Below are 18,528 nucleotides of genomic sequence, written 5' to 3' on the forward strand. Positions count from 1 at the left end.
TCCAGACAGTGGGATGATGTCACCCTCTAGCAAGTGGGGCTGTGGCATTTACTCCTTGGGCCATTCTGAAGCTTTCTCCAACAAGGCCATCCAGCCCAGACAGGGTAGAGGAGGGAACTTAGCTTTGCCATCCCTAGCAGTGAGCTTGAATGCCAGCCCACAGTCTCGGGAGGCCACATAGAGGTGCTCCATGCATGTAAGTTACACTTATGATCAAGGTGCCCCAATAACTGTCCTCATTTTTAAATGTCAGGGTGTCAGAGACAGTTGTTTGCCCCCCAGACTGATTTTCTCCTTCTTCTTCGATAATGGCATTTCTGGATTTTAGCTAGGCTCGTGACTGTCCTGAATAAACTACACCTTCAGCAGCTTGGCCAAATGACCAAGCTCAGGCAAGTGGGCTGGCTCTGAGCTGAAGTAATGTGGGAAGCTGCCAAGCCTTGCCCTCAAAAACAGAACAAGCCATCCCCTGCCCACTTGCTGCTGTCTGAATGCAGGCCCAGGTGACGTGATGGTGAGCCATGGTGGACCTTCTGCAGGGTGACATTCTGGAATGGAGACAGAGAAACAAGAGGAAGGGGGCCTGGGTCCCCTGGCTCCATGCAACCTCCACAGCCATCTGCCTATCCTTGAACTGTTTTCAGAGAGACAGAGGAAACGAGCTCTTCTTTAAGAGGCTATTATTTGCAGTCTCCAGTCTAGCATCTGGACCTGTATCCTAAGCAATTCCTTTGGCAACTATCTCAAGTTTTAGAACAACTTGTGTGGGCTGACACATAACACATCCATGTGTTAGATACTACTGGTGGGACCACTATAGTCCAACCTCTGCCTTAGATTTGGAAATCTGACCTGAGTGGAGAGGACAAGAAAAAACATCAGTTTGGTTAGAGAGGATGAATTCATAAGAATAATAATTAAAAGCTCAATAATCTATTGGGAGCTATCTATTCCAAGACTGGGCTAGGTCCTTACCTTGCCTTATAAGTTTGTTTTCTATGTCTGTGAGTCTTTTTCTGTTTTGTAAAAATAAGTTCATTTGTATCATCTTTTTAGATTCCACATGTAAGCAGTATCATGTTATATGTCTCTTTCTGGCTTACTTCACTTAGTATGATCCATGTTGCAGTTTTTGTCAAAGAGCTTCATCCATGTTGCCGTAAATGGCATTATCTCATTACTGTTTCGTATCTGAGTAATACTCCCCTGTATGTTCATCTTTTCTATCCATTCACCTGTTGATGGACAGCTCGGTCGTTTCCTTGTCTTGGCTGTTGTAAGCAGTGCTGCAATGAACACTGGGATGTATGTATCTTTTCAAATTATAGTTTTTGTCTTTTCCAGAATATGCCCAGGAGAGGGATCACATGGATCACATGGTAACTGTATTTTTTTTTTTTTATTTTTCAAAGGAATCTCCACACTGTTCTCCATAGTGGCTGCAGCAAATTACATTCCCACCTTTGGTATGGGAGAGTTCCTTTTTCTCCTCACCCTCTCTAGTATTTGTTATCTGTAGACTTTTTATTGATGGCCATTCTGACCGGAGTGAGGTGATACCTCATTGTAGTTTTTATTTGCATCTTTAATAATTATGATGTTGAGCATTTTTTCATGTGCCTGTAGGCCATCTGTATGTCTTCTTTGCAGAAATATCTGTTTAGGTCTTCTGCCCATTTTTTGAGTGGGCAGTTTGTTTTTTAATACTCAGTTATATGAGCTGTTTGTATATTTTGAAAATTAATGCCTTATTGGTAGTGTTGTTTGCAAATATTTTCTTCCGTTCTGTAAATTCTCTTTTCATTTTGTTTATGATTTTCTTTGTTGTGCAAAATCTTCTAAGTTTAATTAGGTCCCATTTGTTTATTTTTGTTTTTTATACCCATTACTCTAGGAGATGGACCTGAAAAGATATTGCTGCACCTTATGTCAAAGAGTGTTCTGCTCATGTTTTCCTCTAGGAATTTTATAGTAGCCAGTCTTACATCTAGGTCTTTAATCCATTTTGAGTTTGCTTTTGTATAGGTGTTAGAGACTATTCTAATTTCATTCTCTTATGTGTAGTTGTCCAGTTTTTCAGCACCACTTATTGAGGAGACTGTCTTTTCTCCATTGTATATTCTTGCCTTCTTTGTCACAGTTAAATTGACTATACATGTATGGATTTATTTCTGGACAAGGTGGGCCCTTTTCAAGATGAGGGTTTATGACATTGAGTATGAAGTAAGACATGCTTCACCTGGGGTCAATGAGAACATCTGGGTACCTGGGGCCAACAGGAAGCATGGTGACCTCCAACACAATACACTCTAACCACCTACCTCCTACGTCAGAGACGACAGAGAGGCTGGGATACAGAGGGGGAGGGGGTCTGCCCCCTGAGCAAATGCACAGGTAGTGGCTTCAGGAGAAGTGTCACTGCAGGTGAAGCAGCAGAAAGAACAAGTCTGCAGGGGACCCAGGGGTCCCCTCACTCGGGGGCTGGATGTCAGAACTCCCTCTGTAAGCAGCTGTGATGGGGGAGATGCCCAAAGGGTCCCCAGGCGAGCTGTGATTGGGAGAGGAGCCTGGTCGCCAGGGCAGAGGGAAGGGGCAAGCACACACGCTCTTTCTTCCGCGGCTGCACCCAGAGGAGGGAGCCTTTGCTGCCACCACCATCCCGTTGGCTGGAACTTGGCCACACGGGCGCCCCTAGCTGCAAGGAGGGTTGGGTCATGCGGTCCTTCTAGGTGGCCACGTACCCAGTAAAAGTGGGAGTCCCAGCGCCAGAAAGGAAGGCAAATGTTAATGTCAGGCGATCAATGCCAGTTCTGCCACAAGGCTAGGAGAGAAGAGAAAATGGAGACCTCTGTCACAGATATGGGTCTGGGGGTAGAAATAAGCTGCCCCTTCTGGGGGGAAAGATATGAAAACATCCATCACACACATGGTTAATAGCTTCATCAGTATCTCATCTCCTTCCTCCTTCCTAAGAGGAACACTTCTTTGGTCAAGGTCACAAAGTACTTGGTGACAAACTTCAACCTCCCAGTCTCCCCTTGAGACCATGGATTTGAGCAGAAATCTGCTGGGGATTTCTGGAAGAGCCTTCAACCTTCTGACAGAAATGCTCTCCCTTCTTGCTTCTCCGGTCGTCTTCTTCTTCCTCCTGGAAGCTCAGGAGTTTCGGCAAGTGCAGCAGCATCTGTCAACTAGGACAAGCAGGTATCCAGGGGGAGCCTGGGTCTTAATCATGACACTGAGCCCCTACCATCTGTGGACCGCCTACTGCAGACCTCCTTCTAGAGGGAAAAGCAAACCCTTTGTTTAGTCCTCTGCTCCGGCAGTTTGAGGTCTCCCTGGCCTGCCTGCCTGTTTGCTCTCTGCCCTTGTATATTATAGGGAGGCTCGCTGGTAGGTGTGCTCTGCCCACATGTACACCGTTCATGGCTGATCCCACCGTCCCAAGAAAAGGCCCCTTAGGGAAGGAAGAAGAAACCCGTGTTTCTGACAGTCTTTATCTTGATCCCTTATTGTAAATGCAAAACAACTTTCAGGGGATCTCAGGACATTTGGAGAAAACAAACATCACAAAAGGCAAGGATCAAAATTGATAAACTGATTACTTTGAAATAAGCAGAGAGTATTCAAAGAGGTGAAGAAGTATTTTCATTCTACTCTGAATCTTAGGAGGATTCAAGAGACTGTTGCATCCACGAGAGTAGGTTGTTATGAAAATGGAGCAATCAGAGAAGCAGGAATCACGTTTGAGAATGAAAAAGAGGGTTACATTTAAAAATTTCCATGAGTGGACTGAGAAATAAGACACAGCCAATGATGAAGTTAGTGATCTGGAAGTACAGAATTGAAAAAAATCTCCCAGAACATAAAGAGACAAAGCTGGAAAACCTAGGAGAAAATTTGAGACAAGGAGGATAAATCCAGGAGTTTCAGCTGCTGTAAAATGGGATTTTCAAAATAAGAGAGAGAGTGGAGGGAGGAAATAATAAAAGAAATGAAAGGAACATTTCTGGGCACTCCCGGAAAGACTTGAGTCCTTAGGTTACATGTTTCACCTGGTTCCATTTACGATGCATACCCACAGACATCCAGGGAAATTTTAAAACATTAAGAATAAAAAAGCTACTCTACAGGCTTTTGGAAATCATAATTTTTAAAGCGATAAGTTACCAAAGATTGAGAACCAGATTAACTCCAGATTTGTCATCTACCTGGATGCCAGAGATGATGACGTATGAACTCCATGTTCTGAGGGTAAAAGATTCTCAAAACAGGTATCTTAACCATATGTGAAATAGATGACCAGTCCAAGTCCGATGCATGAAACAGGGCACTCAAAGCCAGTCCACTGGGACATCCCAGAGGGATGGGATGGGGAGGGGGTGGAAGGGGGGTTCAGGACAGGGAGACACATGAGCACCCGTGGCTGATTCATGTCAACATGTGGCAAAAGCCACCACAATATTGTAAAGTAATTAGCATCCAATTAAAATAAATTTTTAAAAATATTACATGAAAAAAAAAGTCTCAATCTAGGGTTCTTTATGTAGCCAAACCAAATAAAGATATTCTTAGGCATTCAAGAATTTAAAAATTCACCATCCATGTACTCTATTTGAAAAAGTTATCCAAGGATTTATATCAACCTCCTGAAAAAAAAATCTAAGAAAGAGGAGAGCATATATATTATTTAAAAGTGTTAGTTGACAGTTATACAGAAGAGTCAAAAAGAATACTAGAAAGAAACTAGAAGACTGTGGGTTAGAACTGACACTTGGAAAATTCTCTTTTGAGCAGTAAACTTTCAGTGACTCGGAATCACATTTCGTTCTTCACGGATCCCTTCACACTTAATGCTGTTTACTGGGTGATGTTTCAGTGTTGCTTATTGGTTCACAGTTTGTAGAGTCAGCCTACTGGAAATTCTATATTTTTTCCAGCTATGGTTTTTCCGGTAGTCATGTACGGATGTGAGTGTTGGACCATAAAGAAGGCTGAGCGCCAAAAAATTGATGCTTTTGAACTGTGGTGCTGGAGAAGACTCCTGAGAGTCCCTTGAACATCAAGGAGATCAAACCAGTCCATCCTAAAGGAAATCAACCCTGAATGTTCATTGGAAGGACTGACGCTGAAGCTGAAGCTCCAATACTTTGGCCACCTGATGCAAAGAGCTGAGTCACTGGAAAAGACCCCGATGCTGGGAAAGACTGAGGGAAGGAGAAGGGGGCAGCAGAGGATGAGATGGTTGGACAGCATCATTGACTCCATGGACATAAGTTTGAGGAAACTCCGGCAGATAGTGAAGGACAGGGAAGCCTGGTGTGCTGTAGTCCATAGGACTGCAAAGAGTCAGACACTGCTTAGCGACTGAACAATTGACAGTTCAAAGAAGATTTAGTTCTAAATTCTAGAACAGAATAATGAGGAATAATAGTAACACTGAGACAGTATATAGCAGGCACTATTCCAAGCACTTAGCATGAATTAACACTTTTTATCTGCATGAAAACTTTGTGAAGCAGAGACTATCAATATCCTCATTTTTACTGATAAGGAACCTGGAACACAGAGAGGTTAAGTAACTTGTCCAAAGCCATCCAGCAAAAAGTGGTGGAGGTGGGATTTGAATTCAGATATACTGACCTCAGGGTCTGCGAAGTAAACTAACGTAACTAACATGCTTAGGAGGCAAGAGGTAACAACAGACTGAAGTCAGAATAACTGCACTAATTTCTTTATCTTTCAATGGAAGTAATTGTTCAATACCATCTAAAAGAATCCGTCTGCAATGCGGGAGACCTGGGTTCAATCCCTGGGTTGGGAAGATCTCCTGGAGAAGGGAATGGCAGCCCACTCCAGCCTTCTTGCCTGGAGAATCCCCAGTGGAGCCTGGCGGGCTGCAGTCCATGGGGTGGCCAAGAGTCAGACACGACTGAGTGACTAAGCGCAGCAAGGATGAATAATCCAGGAGAAGTAGACATACTGTTAAAGGAAAACCACCATCAGAAAAACTAGAAAACCTGAGCCAAGAATTGACGCCCCTGGGGAGGGGGCGGGAGAGGCCTCTTTTTGCGCTCCGCCCCCTCCCCTCCACCCCCCGCCGGCGTTTGTATCCTGAGATATTACAGTTGTCTTCATGTTTGCAGCTAATACTTCTTTTTTATTGTTGAAAAAAAATGTTTTATTATGTATTATTGCTATCGTTTTAGAAACAAGTTCAATTTCCCCCAAATTAATTCCCTCAATGTGTTGCATCATCTTGACAACCCTGAGCGGAAGCTGCGCCTTTTGGAGTAACGCTCACGGCTGGGGGGCGGGAGGCGGTCTGGAGACCACCTCTGGCAGCCAGCTCAGCCTGTCCACTCAGTTGTGTCCAGTCAAGCCTCCCTCCCACTCCCGGGAAAAGTCTTCCAAGTTCAGAACCTTGGCAGACGCAGTTTTCCAGAAGGAAGCCCACGACCCCCGGGAAATGGCTGTTTGTCCCTTCCCCATAGGGCAAGGGTGTTGGATGGCAGGCCCTGGGAGAACCTTGGCCCAGGAGGAGGACTTGCTGACACTGCGACTCGAGCCATCAGCGGGGGTGTTGGGGACATTTGCGACCACCGCCGCCCCCCCCCCCCCCCCCAGCCCGCGCCGAGGTCTGGCAGCGTCCTCCGGCGCCCTGGAAGATATTGGGGGGTGGCGGTCCCTGCAATGTCGGGGCCTCTTCACGCCCCCCCCCCCCCGACTGCTCCCTAGGTCTGCAACCTCTTGGCCTCCTGTGTCCCCCCTCATCAGCGCCCGGCTCCCAGAGCCCCCTCTGGAGCCGCGGATCCAGCCCCAGCACATGGAGGGCTCCAGATTCTGACCGAAGCGACTGCATCGCTGTGGTTCTCGCCGTGAGTCACGGCGGGCCTGCACCGCCTTCCTATCTGGGGAGCCGGAGATGCCTTTAATTCCCTCCAGCTGGGCCCTGCAGGGCTGAGGTAATCTGTTCTGGCGCAAGAGGAAAGCAGAGTTTGTTGTGTCTTTGTTTCATTCAAATGGTTTGGATGATGACTCACTCAATTTCTTCTCTCTTTCTTTTTAAACCAGGGCACCGTCTAGAAGTCGTTTCTGATTAGACGTTGACCTCAGAAGTATGCGCGCATCATTTTGAAAACATCCGCCGGCACCACAGAAACCGACCCAGGAGGAGAAGGGACGCGGCGGACGCAGGCCAGGCCCGGGGCCCTCCCACACGGCCTCGGGGGCTGGGGGGCCGCCGGCCTCAGGCAAAGTCAGGGTGCCGTCCCCCATCAGCTCCCCGGAGGCCCGCACGGACCCGGGGCCAGCCGGGGGCGGCAGGGGCGATCGTCATCGTCGTGGTCGTAGTCGTGTGACGCCGGCCGATATTACTGAGTCACTGCAGACCACGCCGTTCTCACGGAGCTGTCTGTCCTGGCGGCGTCCTGCCAGGCAGGCACCCCTGGAGTTTGTGGTCTGAGTGGCGCTGCCGAGTACTTCTCAGGAGCTGGGAGGTCAGAGTGGGAGGTCGAAGCTCCTGACCCACCTGGGCGGGACTATCTGGTGGCAGAATCAGAGGTCCCATTAGGAGCACAAAGCCCGAGACAAAGCCTGCTCAGCCCCGCGGGAGAAGCTATGAACCGGAGAGGTGGCAAAGGGCGGTCAGAGGTGGTGAGCAGGGCGTGATGGGGTTCAAGGTCAGCGGTGATAGGAACGGGAGCAGCAGGTTGGCTGTATGGGCTAGAGAGCAGCAGAAAGCTGAGGCTGACCGAGGTCAGTTGTGTGCATGCCTGCTCAGTCGTGTCTGACTCTGAGACTCCATAGACTGTAGTCCGCCAGGCTCCTCTGTGCATGGGATTTCTCCATGGTAAAAATACTGGAGTGGGTAGCCGTTTCCTTCTCCAGGGGATCTTCCTGACCCAGGGATCGAACCTGTGTCTCCTGCATTGGAAGGCAGATTCTTTACCCCTGAACCCCCTGGGAAGCCCGACCACAGTCTTGGTTCTGATTATCTGCTGTCCACTCTGTGCCATGTGGTCTGCGAAGATGGGTGGGCATGAAACCTTCATTTCCCCAAGGGCCTGCAGGCTGTTGGAAAGGACCAGACTGGGAGCAGTCGCCTCCAACCAGAAGATTCTGGGAAGCTCCAGTGAGGGGCGACTGTAGCCTCGGGCAGGGTGGGGTGGGGCCTGCACAGGAGGGAAGCGAGCACCTCTGTATTTAGCTGAGAGACATACCTGTGGGGAAGATGGTGGCTGCATTTGGCAGGGGTGTGGGCTGGGGGAAAGGAGGGATTCCAGGGACTCCAAAAGGTGGGATAGAAAATACTGTGAAGGTCTGCTCATGGTAGCAACGATGACTGACACAGCCAGAGAGGCCTGGAGTCCGGCATCCCTGCCCCGGGGACAGGCAAGTGCCCCAAAGGCCTGGAGGGCCGAGCTGACCACCCCACCTGTGGGAGCAGTTCCTTGGATGGCGCCCCTACTGTCCGCATCTTGTGAGCCCTCCTGTGAGGCGTTTGAGTATTGATGAACCAGTGGCTAGTGGTCAAGAATCCTCCTGCCAATGCAGGAGACACAAGAGAAGCGGGTTCGATCCCTAGGTCAGGAAGATCCCCTGGAGGAGGAGATGGCAACCCACCCCAGTCTTCTTGCCTGGGCAGTCCCATGGATGGTGGAGCCTGGTAGGCTTCAGTCCATGGGCAAAGCATCAGGCATGAATTAGCATCTAAACAGCAACAAACCACCTGTGGGTGGCCAATGTGTTTCTTTCCCTGGACTGCTATAAAAAATTGCCACAAACTGTCAAGCCTAAAACAACCAAAATTTGTTTTCTTTCAGACCTGGAGGCTGGAAGTCCAAAATCAAAGTGTCCACCAGGCCACGGTCCCTCTGATGGCTCCAGGTAGGGAGGCTCCCTCATTGCTTTTTCCAGCTTCTGGATGCTCCAGAGGTTCCTTGGTTCGTAGCAGCCCAACCCTAGTCTCTGCCCCTGTCTTCATGAGGCCGACTCTGGGTCTCTCTGCCTTTTCCTCCTCTCAGAAGGACACTCAGCACTGGGTTTAGGCCCCACCCCCACCCCCAGATAATCCAGGATGATCTTGAGGTGACTGATAATGCCAAGGATGCTTTTTCCAAATAAGGTAACTTTCACAGGTTCCTGGTGGACACTCGTGGGATCTGAGGCGTGCATGCATGCTAAAGTCACTTCAGCCGTGTCTCACTCTTTGTGACCCCATGAACTGTAGCCCGCCAGGCTCCTCTCTCCATGGGATTCTCCAGGCAAGAACACTGGAGTGGGTTGCCTTGCCCTCCTCCAGGAGATCTTCCCAACCCAGGGATTGAACCCGCGAGTCTTACATCTCCTGCACTGGCAGGCGGGTTCTCTGCCTCTAGCGCTGCCGGGAGGCCTCGTTTAACCTGTGACGGTCAGTAAGGCCTATTTCCCCCCATTAAGTGGGAGCTTCCTGAGAATGGAAACTGCACCTCGCCTCCTTCCTTCCAGAAATGTCGAGGGAGCACCAGGCACAGTGCTGGGCCCCCGAGGAGACTGAAGCAATGCAAACATATCCATTAGCTGCCTTCACAGAGCCGACTTTGCAGTGGGGAGGCAGACCCAGCAGGAACAAACACTCCACAGGTTGCAGGTATTTCTGCAAAGGAAAGCAGGGAAGGGCCAAACCAGCAGGGCTAGGGGCTGACTAGGGCAGGATGGGTGGACCAGCTGCAACCAGGGAGGGCAGGGAAGGCTTCCTGGGAGATGTGACCCTTGGGCTGGACCCCAGATGCTGAGACGGACCAGGCTGGAACCTCCCCCGCACTTCCAGGCCGAGTGTGATCTTGGCCAGTTGCTGCACCCCTCTGTGCCTCAGTTTCCTCGTAGGAAAAGTGCTGGCAGCAACGACATGGTTTCCTGGAACCATCCCGAGGGCTCAGGGAGTGAACCCTGAGGTTCCTTCACAACCACAGCGTTCCTAGAACTTGCTTCATAAGCCACAGCTAATCCCGAGGAATACTTAAATGTTAACGTTCTTACACACAAGCAGAGCCGTGCGCCAAAAAATTTTGTTAATAATTAGAGGAATATTTATTTTTTAAAAAAAACAAAGACCCTAAAAGTAGTCATCATGCGACATCCTGAAACATCTTAGAGCTCCTTGCGTGCGTGCCCAGCCGCTTCAGTCGTGTCTGACTCTGCCACCCCATGGACTGTAGCCCATTAGGCTCCTCTGTCCATGGGATTCTCCAGGCAAGAACACTGGAGTGGGTTGCCATTTCCTTCTCCAGGGGATCTTCCCGACCCAGGGATCTAACTCGAGTCTCTTCGGTCTCCTGTGCTGGCCACTGGAGCCACCTGGGGAGCCCCTTAGAGCTCCCTCCCCTTTCCTGATCTTACCTCTTTAAGAATGCGGCTTGTTTGAATCAGGTTGGAGGCTGGGCTAGAAACCCTATTTTCTTTAGGGTTTGGGGCTTTAAAACCTTCAGAGAGGCCTGGCAAATGTCCTGGGGGATGTTGGCCGGTGTTTTGGGCAGAGCGAGCTGAGTCCTTGGGAGCTTGGGACCGGCTAGCGGAGCTGGGGGCTCCTCCTACATCGTGTCGACGCAGCAGATGGACGGAGGTTAGGCGGAAGGTGGTCCTGGAGGAGAGATGCAGAGGCAGAGAGGAGGCCCAGGGGGAGCCCCGGGCTCAGGGCCAGCATCGCCTCCCGCCTGGGCCTCCGGAACGCATCCCTCTAGGGGGCAGCAGGGCTCCACCCAGCGTCTCTGCCTCGGGAAATGCTCCTAGTCTTATTAACAGAATGTGCCCCAGTATCCGCATCAGGGAAATTTCTGCACAGACTTGGCCTTGGCTGGGCTCAGAGGATGTCTCTTTTCACCTTCGGACGTTTGAGGGGGAAATGCTCATTAGGAAGAAAAGTATTTAATGTCACGGTAACACGTGAATGGTTCCGAAACACAGAAGCTGACAGCTGTACCTACTTAAGGAGCACGTTGGGGTTCCAGCTGGCAGGAGTTCACATCCCTCCAGCCTGGCCTGGGAAAGAAGCTGGATTTCTAAGACTCACAATATTCACAGGGAGAAGACGTGCATTTCCGCACTAGTGTTCGTGGCCAGGTTCGGGTTTTTAGACCCTCCAAACAAACCTCCTTGAGCGGATCTCCCCCACCCATCTTAGGGGGCACCTCGCCCTCTTCCTCTTGCTGAGGGAACCAGGACAGCCCCCGGCTGTGTTCTGATGTAACCCTGTGACACTGTTGATCTGAGGTTCCTGGGCAGCACCCCTCACGGTGTGACCTCGTGGTCCCCTCTGGGGGCAGGGGTTACAGGTACCTGCGTGGGGTGCACACGGACCTGTTCAGGTCCTACCTCTGCCACTTCACACCATGTGGGCATCATCAGGGGCCCTCCTGGAGCCTCGCGCCTGGCCCGCAGGGTGACTGTGATCCGGGCTTCGTGGGGTGCCAGGCACGCCCTGTCACTCACCGTCTTGCCGCCAGCCACCCCACCAGCTCCCACCCACCTGCCTATCCAGCCTCCTCGCCTGACCAACCGCTTCCCTCCTCCGTGGCTGTTTTCACTTATGCCCATCCCTTCCGTGTCCATGGCTTACAGTCTGTCTGCTGCCGGAATGTGCGCTCTGCCCTGCTGTGTCCAGAACACACCCTCGGCGTCACTAAATACTGTTGAGTGCACGTGGAGCGAGTAGGCACTCTCACCCAGCTGCCCGGCCTCGGTTTCCCTGGGTGTGCAGTGAGGATGGAGCAACTGAGCCAGGTCTCCAGGTGCTTCTGGATGGATCCTGTGAGCAGACCCGAGTAGAAGCACCTGGCCCAGGCACTCACCAGATGCACGCTCACATCCCTGGTTGTCGGATTTCCAATGTTGTGTGTGGCTTTTGTGAAAAATCCTTACCGATGGTTCATTTTGTCCAAGCCAGTCATTTTCTATTTTATTTTATATTTGTTTATTTTCAGCTGTGCTGGGTCTTCCCTGCTGCACAGGGGCTTTCCCCTCGTGGTGGCGGGCGGGGGCTGCTCAAGGTGCGATGCGCAGGCTTTGCATTGCGGTGGCTTCTCCTGTCGCTCAGTCGTTGAGGCTGCCAGACTCCAGAGCACAGGCTGGGTAGTCATGGCATGCGGCCTGGCGGCTCCACTGCATGTGGGATCTTCCCGGATCAGGGCTTGAACCCGTCTCCTGCCTTGGCAGGCGGATTCTTTGCCGCTGAGCCAGCAGGGAAGAAGCCCTGTCTGGGGCTTTATAAACAGTCAGGAGAATCACCACCCCCAGCTCCCAAGGGCAGCCACCATTTATACAGACTCACCTGGTAAGGCCTGCGTGGGGACTTTGCACGTCGAGTGTTTCTGCACAACAGCTGGGGGAGGCCCAGGGAGGAGAACCCTGAGGGCCAGGGAAGTGGGCTCACGGGCCTCTGGAAGTGACGCGTGGAGCTTAGGACTGTGTCCGCTCTCCTGAGCGAAGCAGGTGGGGGCACTCACTGGGGGAGGAGCTGATCCGTGGTGGGTTACAGGCGCCCCCCCATGGTGGCCAAGAGCCTGGGCTCCCGAGGCACCCGCGTGGAGGTGGCCATGAGCCCCAGCTGGGCTGCTTTCCCGCTGGGCGGCCTCAGCAGGCGACTTCACACCTCTGAGCCTCGGTTTCCTGTCAGGAGGGGTAACGGGCGCCCGTGGTGACAGCATCACAGGCACAGCCCTGAGCGCTGTCACTGTGCCGAGTTCAGAGCTGAGCAGAGGAGGCGAGGGCAGCACAGTAACGGCCCCTGAAGACATCCACCTAGAACCTGGAACCCGTGAATGGATGCCACCTGGAGAGGGGGCTTAAGGTTGCAGCTGGAATTAAGCTTGCTAGTCAGCTGACCTCACGGTCAGGAGACTGGCCTGGGGGACCCGGGTGGGTCCAGTGGAACCATAAGAGCCTGTTAACGTGGACGAGGGAGGCGGCGAGGAAGGCTGGACCTGCCACTGCTGGTGATAGACGGAGGAAGGGGCCGTGAGCCAAGGAGTGTGGGTGGCCCCCAGAAGCTGGAAAAGGCAGGAAAAAGCCTTGAGCTTCCAGAAGGAACGCAGCCCTGCCATCACCTTGACTGCAGGCTTCTGACCTCCCAGACTGTAAGGCGATAACGCTCTGCTGTTTCAAGGCACAAGTTTGTGGCAATATGTCAGTGCAGTGACAGGAAACTCAAAGGAGGGGAAGGACCCATCTCAGGAGGCAGGCTACAGCCGGGCTTCCCTGGGGGGCTCAGTGGCAGATTCAACCTGGGTCTCCCTCCTCGGAGCAGAACTTAGCAGTATTAGCATCAGTTTAAGACCGCTGACAGGTTGTGTGTGTGTGTGTGTGTGTAAGCTTGTAGAACCCAGGCCCTTTGTAAATGAAGACTGTCCAGATCATCAGTATTTCAGAGTGAGGTGTCCCCAGAATTAGTCCTGAGCAATGTTCCGCTCCACATGGCCCCATGGGTCAGCCAGGTAAGAAATGCTTTGTTTCCACCTTTTAAACAGCCGTGGTGCTCTTCGTCTCTGAGAGATTCTGAGAAGGCCTGCAGCAAAAAGCAAGAAAAGCTTTCTAACTCCAATCCAGCACTTCCAAAGATATCATACCATAAACCTGCTTCCCCCAGTCTCCTCCCTATGGAACATCTGCTAACAGCTCACAAAGTTTGTGCTTGGTGGACGGGCTGATCTAATCAAATCGATTCAGGAGACAAATGGAGAAATCGAAGCGCAAAGAGGTGGAGGGGCACCGGAGAAGCAGTGCGGCTCAGAGCGGAGAAGGTGGGCTTCAGAGTCAAAGAGCCGGGGCTGTGCAGCTGGGCTGTGCTGGAGCCGGTCGCGTGGACCTGGGGAAGTCATGCCGCCTCCCAGGGCCTCTGATTCCTGATGAGTAAAATGTAGGTAAGAGAGCCTGCTTGGCAGAATACTGGGGATGACTGTCTCCATCCGTTTGGGCTGTTATAACCAAGTACCATGGTGGCGGGGGTGGGGAGGGGTGCTTGTGAGCAATAGAAATTTATTTCTCACAGTTCCAGAGGTTGGGAGTCTGAGAGCAGGATGCCAACATGGGCAGGTCCTGGTGAGGGCCCTCTTGTGGATTGCAGACTGCCCATGTCTCCTTGTGTCCTCATGGGGTGGAAGGAGAGCTCTCTGGGGCCTCTTTTGTAAGGGCGCTAATCCCCTTCATGAGGGCTCCACCCTTAAGACCTAATTACTCCCAAAGGCACATCCTAACACCATCACATTGAGGGCCAGGATTTTAGCCTCAGTTTTCAGTCCATATTCATGGCCCACTGAAGTGGCTAGCACCCACCTGGCAGGCTGTTAGGGAAGAGTAGGTACTACTATTTCTTACAAGTTTCCTGTTGTTGCCACAAGTCACCACAAACTTAATGGCTCATGGCACAAACTAATTATCTTACATTTCTGGAGGTCAGGAGTTCTAAAGGCAAGATGTCAGCTGGGCTGTTCCTTTTGGAGGCTCCAGAGCAGAATCTGGCAAAATCTCTTTGCCTTTTCCAGTTTCTAGAAGCCTCCTGTGTTCCCTGGTTCATATCACTTGGCGTGGGGGGTGACGGCTTTCTCCGTTTTTATTTCTGGTTTAGGTAGACAGGGGACACCTGGCTAGATTTAAATGCTGATGCTCGGGACCCAGGAGAGGAGGGTGTGAGGATAAAGGGAGTGGTTGACCAGGTGCTGAGTGGGCGAGAGGAGGCTCCCCCAGAATCCCCACGTGGGGGTGGACGGCCGCCTGGGAGGAAGGACCCAGCACCGGGAGGCCTGTGGCCCGTGAGCAGGACGGGTGTGCAGCGAACATGTGGGCACCTGCTCTGGGCGGGACCAGCAGCAGCCTGGGGACCACTGGATGGGTCATATGGGGCCTTACATTTATGAGCGATGCGGTCCGTTTGGCACCTCAGAACCAACGTCTGGCAGCTGAGTGAGTGGGGAGGAGGAGCACAGAGACCAGTAAGGAGGCCGCTGTTCAGACCCATCAAGCTGTTAGGGACAGCGCTGACAAGCGTCCTCCTGCTTTGCGGAGGTGCTGGGGGAAACCTGCATTGTGACTCAAGATGTGGAATGTTCTGAGATGTATGCTTTGAGGTTTATTTTTGTAAAACTTTTTTTTTTCGGATGTGGGCCCTTTTTAAAGTCTTTATTGAATTTATTACAATACTGCTTCTGTTTTATGTTTTGGTTTATAGGGGCCACAAGGCATGTGGGATCTGAGCTCCCTGACCAGGGATTGAACCCACACCCTCTGCACTGGAAGGCGAAGTCCCAACCACTGGATCACCAGTGAAGTCCGTTTCGAAATTTAAAAACACAAGATCTAGGGCGGGTGTCCCCAGCCTCCGGGCCGAGGACCATACCTCCTGTCAGATCAGTAGTGGCATTAGAATAGAAATAAAGTGAGCAATAAATATAATGCGCTTGAATCATCCTGAAACCATCCCTCCAAATCCCATTTTTCTGTGGAAAAATGGTCTTCCATGAAATTGGTCTCTGGTGCCAAAAAGGTTGTTGTTCAGTCGCTAAGTCACGTCCAACTCTTTTGCAACCCCATGGACTGCAGCACGCCAGGATTCTCTGTCCTTCACTGACTCCTGGAGTTTGCTCAAACTCATGTCCATTGAGTCAGTGATGCCATCCAACGATCTCATCCTCTGTCATCTCCTTCTCCTGTCCTCAATCTTTCCCAGCATCAGGGTCTTTTCTAATGAGTTGACCGAAAAGGTTGGGGACCATTGATGTAGGGGACAGACTGGGCTTGGATCCTGACTCACTCCCGACAAACTATGACCTCGGGCTGGTTACTTGACCTCTCTCTAACAGTTAATTGCTTATAGCTGTGTAACAGATTACTTTGAACTTTAGCAGCTGAAAAGAACACATTCTCTCATAGTCTCTCTGAGTTGGGAAGCCAAGAGCAGCTTAACTGGGGCCTCTGCTCAGAGTTACTCATGGGGTTGCGATCAAACAGGCGGCAGGGCCAGAAGCTACTGAAGGCCTGACGGAGTGGGATCCACTTCCAGGCAAAATCAGCAGCTGTTGGCAGGGTTCGGTTCTCCCTGGGCTGTGGACTGAGGGCCTCAGTTCCTCACTGTCTGAGGCCAGATGCCACCTTGAGTTCCAAATGGAGCTTGTCAAGCAGGCTGGTGGAAAATTGAGTCTGGAATTCAGGGGTAGGATCCAGGCAGGTGATATAAATGTGGGCGTCCTGGTCACATAGATAGTATTTAAGTGATTGGATGTGGTCACCAAGGAAACCAGGGCAGATGGAAAAGAGGTCCAAGAGCTGAGCCTGGGTGTATCCCAATGTTGGGAAGATGAGGCGGAACCAGCGATAGATGGTGAGGAGAGGCCAGTGGAAAACAGGTGATTCGGGGGCCTGGGGCCAGCGAAGGAAGCATGTCAGCAAAGTAGGAGGGCTTAACCCGCTGGTGCTGCTAACCATTCCACTGAGATGACCGTAGACTATTGAATGCTGATTTAATAATGACCTGGGGTCACTGATGACTTTGACAAGGTACCATCACCGGATGGAAGGTGATGGGAGTGAGTTGAAGAGAGAATGGGAGGGGAGAGGCATGGGAGAAAGTGGACACATACAGTATTTCAAAGAGTTTCACTGTAAAGGAAAACGGAAATAAGATATTCGCTGACGGGGGAATTGTAGGATTCACAATTTTGAGATAGAACAAACAATTGCACGTTTGTATTTTGATCAGAATTGTCTAGTAGAGAAGGAGGCTGGGTGATGTCTTGAGAAGGTGAGAGGGAATGGAGGAGGGCATCTAAGAAAGGAACGGGGTAGTTTTCCAAGTATCCGCAAGGCAAAGCCAAGCAAACACAGGGGCCCTGATGCTGGCGGGGCAGGTGTGGTGGTAAGAGTTCACGGCAGCTCCTTCTAGCTGCTTCAGTGTTCCTCCCCAAATAGGAAGAAAGGCTGGGAGAAGAGAGGGAGGGTGGTCGCAGGTGGCCCTGGGAGGGCCATATGGCGAGAGCGGGCATATGGAAGAGTCTAGAGCGGAGGACAGGGAGAAATGGACTCTGGTGTCCAGGCAGTGATGGTCATGGGTCTGCAGTGCGTTTATGTTTTTCTGTGGCCACGTTCATGGGCGTGGAGCAAACGGAGCGTTGGATTTAACCAGCTTGGGCAGGTGGGGCGATGCTGGGCTGTGGGATTTAAGCTGGGGAGGGGGAGGCGGGGGCACGTCAAGGGAAAGGCAGAAGTGGAAAAAAAAAGGTCGGAAGGCAAAGGATCGTGGGTGGCAGGTGGGATGTGGGGTGACTGGAGTCGGAGTTAGAGAAGACAGTGTGAAAAGGGGGGTGCTTGAGACTGAGACTGTGTGGGGTGGGAGGCAGGGCTACCGTTATTAGCATTCCGCGGGCTATGGGCCATCACCGTTCCAGGACTGGGCATCACCTGGGCCTAGGCGCACATGCGGGGTCCCTGGCCCCACCCGAGACCTGCTGAGTCAGACTCTCTGGGGATGGAGCCAGCAATCTGCGTTCTGGTCAGCCCCACCCCCAGCCTTCTGACGAGCACGCAGGTTTGAGAACCACTGGTCTAGGGTAGAATGGCCGATGGAGGAGGACAGTATCGCAGGACCAGAGCTGGAGAAAGTCAGGAAGGTGAGAGCATCGTTTGAGGGAGATGAAATTGCTGAAAATTAAGACGGGGTACAGCGGAAGAAAGTGCCCAGACTCAGGACCTGCAGTTACTAAGAAATGACGACAGTGGCTAGGTGGCGAACAGTCTAGAAGTGGCAAAAAGAAATTGTAAGGAAGCCACCTACCCTGGAGCCCAGTGATATAAGGGTGGTGGAAGACAGGCAGCCCCTCTGAGGGGCATCGAGGGCAGGACCACGGCTCCCCACAGATGTCCCCTGGCACTTGTGCGCATGTTACCCTACACGGCAGTGGGGGACTTGCAGGTGTGGTCGCTAATCTCCGGGTGGCGTGACTAACGTGGGTTGTCCAGGTGGGCCCAATGTAGTCAGAAGCGTCCTTATAAAAGGGAGGCCGGCGCCTCAGCCCCTGGGAGGGCGGCCGGGCGAGGCGGCTCCCGGCTCTAAGATGGCGGCTGGCCCACAGGCCGCGAAGCGGACCCTCACCAGGAGACCTCAGGAGGGACACGGCCCCCGCGGCCACCTCCAGTTGAGTCCAGTGACACCATTTTGGATCTCTGACCTCCAGAACCGTAAGATAGCGAATTTGAATCACTTTAAACCACTGCGTTTGTGATCATGTGCCATGGACGTCTGTGAGAGAAGCGGGGGGCCTTGGGAGGCGCGTGGGTTTCAGGGGAAAACCACCAGGCACTCGGGCGGGAAGGGCTGACGATGTGGGGTTTTGTTCACGGTGGGCCATGAGGTGTGGCGAGCAGAGAAGCCACGGCCATGTTTTGGGAGCTGGGGTGGGGCGCAGGAGGGGGAGATGCGGGGCGTTTGAGAGCCTGACATCAGCAGGGTTAAAGGACGAAACGGTCCGCGCTGAGGGTGCTGGGTGACGGGAGGGGGCGGGATCT

General features: G+C 52.0%; 1 long non-coding RNA gene across 3 annotated transcripts; it reads left to right on the plus strand.

The window, feature by feature from the left end:
* Positions 1-5,437: 5,437 nt before the first annotated feature.
* On the plus strand, positions 5,438-15,423 carry LOC110134364 (uncharacterized). 3 transcript variants are annotated; one of them, XR_002313041.2, is made up of 6 exons: positions 5,438-5,616; positions 6,739-6,965; positions 7,075-8,889; positions 9,141-13,112; positions 13,503-13,895; positions 15,200-15,423. It is a non-coding gene; the product is annotated as an uncharacterized lncRNA (long non-coding RNA). The 3 variants fall into 3 exon arrangements; XR_011489668.1 differs by having other exon boundaries at positions 13,503-13,891; XR_011489667.1 differs by having other exon boundaries at positions 5,438-5,573.
* The last annotated feature ends 3,105 nt before the right edge of the window (positions 15,424-18,528 follow it).

Source organism: Odocoileus virginianus, chromosome 9 (genome assembly GCF_023699985.2).
Source record: "Odocoileus virginianus isolate 20LAN1187 ecotype Illinois chromosome 9, Ovbor_1.2, whole genome shotgun sequence".
Classification (NCBI taxonomy): domain Eukaryota; kingdom Metazoa; phylum Chordata; class Mammalia; order Artiodactyla; family Cervidae; genus Odocoileus; species Odocoileus virginianus.